Raw genomic sequence first — 3,545 nt, 5'->3', positions numbered from 1 at the left:
GCTAAAATCGTCCATAAAAACTTCCATACAGTCCTCAATAAGATTAGAGAAAAGACTCATCATGCACCTTTGGAAAGTAGCTGGTGCATTACACAAGCCAAAGGGCATTCTTTTATAAGCATAGGTTCCAAAAGGACATGTAAAAGTAGTCTTTTCCTGATCCTCAGGAGCTATATGAATCTGGAAATAACCTGTGTAACCATCTAAAAAGCAATAATGTGATTTACCTGACAGGCGATCCAGCATTTGATCAATGAATGGAAGTGGATAGTGATCCTTACGAGTAGCTTGGTTGAGACTCCTGTAATCAATGCAGACTCTCCAAGCATTCTGAACTCTAGTTGCTATGAGCTCTCCATGCTCATTTTTCACTGTAGTGACTCCGGACTTCTTGGGCACCACTTGCACTGGGCTTACCCATTCACTGTCTGAAATGGGATATATGATACCGGCCTCCAATAGTCTAGTCACTTCCTTTTTGACAACTTCCAAGATGGTAGGATTCAATCTTCTTTGTGGTTGACGGACAGGTCTTGCTCCCTCTTCTAAAAATATTCTGTGCTCGCATATTTGAGGGTTGATTCCCACTATATGTGCCAAACTCCACCCTATTGCCTTCTTATGCTTCCTCAACACATCAAGTAGCTGTTCTTCTTGTTGAGAAGTCAATTCTCTTGCAATAATAACCGGAAGCTTCTGCTCATCCTCAAGGTAAGCATATTTGAGATGTGGAGGGAGAGGTTTCAATTCTAACTTTTGATCATGGACAGGCTCTGGGTTATCTGGGGCTTCTGAAAATGGCGAACTGTCCTCATTGTCAGTTAAGAGGGTCCCCACACTTGGACCTTGTCCAGTGTGCCTCTCTTTAAACTCTTCCTTTTGAACTTCAGCCACACTTTAGTCTATGACATCACACTGGAAGATAGAACGATCTTCTGGGGGGTTGTCAATGACTCCATTCAGATTGAAGATTACTATGCGGCCATCTATTTCAAAGGAGTATGTCCCTGAAAAAGCATCCAATTTGAATTTTGATGTCTTCAGGAATGGTCTTCCAAGTAGGATTGATGATGGCTTATCTAAATCATTATGGGGCATCTCCAGGATATAAAAATCAGTGGGAAATGTGAGCCCTTTAATGTTCACCAAAACATCTTCAGCAACTCTAGCAACTGTAATAATGCTTTTATCTGCTAACACAAAACGAGCTGCCGACCTTTTTAAGGGAGGGAGCCTTAAAACATCATATATAGAAAAAGGCATTATACTGACACATGCTCCTAAATCACACATGCAATCATAAATTACTACACCACCAATAGTACAACTAACTATGCAAGGACCTGGATCACTACATTTTTCAGGTAATCCTCCTATTAAAGCAGATATAGAACTACCAAAAGGAATAGTTTCTAATTCAGTAATTTTATCTTTATGGATACAAAAGTCTTTTATAAACTTTGCATATTTAGGTACCTGCTGAATAACATAAAAAAGGGGAACAGTTACCATCAAAAAGGGGAACAGTTACCTCAACCTTTTTCAATATCTCTACCATTTTAGGATCAGGTTCCAGCTGCTTCCTAGGCTTCCTTGCAAGTTGTGGAAATGGAATAGGAGTAGTGTTTTCTGTGGTGCCTGCACCTTTTTGTGCCTCTTCCTGTGGTTGAGCTATCTCTTCTTCGGCTATGTCCTGTATATCCTCTTCCTCTTCAACATCTTCGATTTCTACCACCTCTTCAGCTGAGGCGTATTCTGGTGAGCTTGGTTCCTCCTGATTCCTCTCCTGCAATGTGGTTCCGGACCTCAGGGTGATGACATTAATTCCTCCCTTTGGATTGGGTAATGGTTGAGAGGGGATTCCAGTGGTGCTTGAAGGTTGGTTACTGGAATTTTGTGCTGAGCCAAGCTGTGTCATAAAAGCTTGCAGAGTAGAGGTGAAACCATTCAGACTGGCGTTAATACTGTTCACGATGGTATTTTCCATGGCCAGTTGTCTTTTCTCAAAAGCTTGTAATAATTCTTCATTAGAAGATACAGAAGAATGAGTAAATTGAGAGGTTTGCTGCTGATTGTTCGGTGGTCCTTGGTTTTGTCTCAGGTGAGGTGCTCGATATGGTTGATTTTGCTGCCTGTTGTTGTAATTATTCCACCTCTGATTTCCCTGATTATCTCTGCCTCCCCTATTATTGTTATCCCTCCAATTCTGGTTTGAATTGTCCTGCCATCCATGGTTATTATTTCTACTTTGATTGTACCCTTGGTTGGGGCGGTCATAGAAGTTGTGAGTGGATGCCACCATGTTGTCTTCTTGTTGGAGCTGCAGGCATTCATCAGTGTAATGGCTGTAATCAGCATAAATTCTGCAAATTCTTTGTGGAACTAGTTGTTGGTTTTGCTGCGGTTGAGTTTGCTGAGCTTGTTGATTTAACTGCATTTGCTTCAGCAGGTTGGTCATTTCACAGATGCTTCGATTTAGAGCAGCAGTCTCGATGCCAGAAGATAACTGCAACGGCCCTTGAACGGCCTTGCTTCTATCTGTGGTTCCGAGTAGATTCAGCTAAATCACTGATCAATTGCCAAGCTTCATCAGTGGTCTTGTACTTCTTCATAGACCCATTGCTGGCACTTTCCAATATGGTCTTATCTTGGGGTCTCATACCTTGTGTGACATAGCTGAGTAGCACGATCTTGTCGATCATGTGGTGGGGGCATGCTTCCAGAAGATTATTGAAGCACTCCCAGTATTCAAAGAGAGTCTCATTGTCATCCTGAACAATTGTAGAGATATCCTTCCTCATTTTATCAGTAACTTTGATGAGCGGATAATTTATACGCTTTTTGGCATTGTTTTTAGTATGTTTTTAGTATATTTTAATTAGTTTTTAGTTAAAATTCACTTTTCTGAACTTTACTATGAGTTTGTGTGTTTTTCTGTGATTTTAGGTATTTTCTGGCTGAAATTGGGGGTCCTGAGCAAAAATCTGATTCAGAGGCTAAAAAGGACTGCAGATGCTGTTGGATTCTGACCTCCCTGCACTCGAAGTGGATTTTCTGGAGCTACAGAAGCCCAATTGGCACGCTCTCAACGGCGTTGGAAAGTAGACATCCTGGGCTTTCCAGCAATTTATAATAGTCCATACTTTGCCCGAGATTTAATGGCCCAAACTGGCGTTGCAAATCAGCTTCAGAATTCCCAGCGTTTAACGCTGGAACTGGCATAAAAATTGGAGTTAAACGCCCAAACTGGCATAAAAGCTGGCGTTTAACTCCAGAAAAAGTCTCTACACATGAAATCTTCAATGCTCAGCCCAAGCACACACTAAGTGGACCCAGAAGTGGATTTTTATGTCATTTACTCATTTCTGTATACCCTAGGTTACTAGTTCACTATTAATAGGATCTTTTGACATTGTATCTGTACCTCATGACACTTTACACGTTTCTTTGTGTACATTCTATGGCATGAGTCTCTAAACCCCATGGCTGGGGGTGAGGAGCTCTGCTGTGTCTTGATGGATTAATGCAATTACTACTGTTTTTCA

At 41.3% G+C, this 3,545-nt stretch overlaps 1 non-coding gene across 1 annotated transcript; it reads left to right on the top strand.

Annotated features, from left to right (window-relative positions):
- Positions 1-2,697: 2,697 nt before the first annotated feature.
- Positions 2,698-2,804, top strand: LOC127742352 (small nucleolar RNA R71). Its single transcript, XR_008003541.1, has one exon. It is a non-coding gene; the product is annotated as a small nucleolar RNA R71 (small nucleolar RNA).
- The last annotated feature ends 741 nt before the right edge of the window (positions 2,805-3,545 follow it).

The sequence above is a fragment of the Arachis duranensis genome, chromosome 9 (assembly GCF_000817695.3).
Source record: "Arachis duranensis cultivar V14167 chromosome 9, aradu.V14167.gnm2.J7QH, whole genome shotgun sequence".
Taxonomy (NCBI): domain Eukaryota; kingdom Viridiplantae; phylum Streptophyta; class Magnoliopsida; order Fabales; family Fabaceae; genus Arachis; species Arachis duranensis.
Note: the sequence above shows the minus strand (reverse complement) of the source record. Positions and strands in the feature narration are given on the sequence as shown.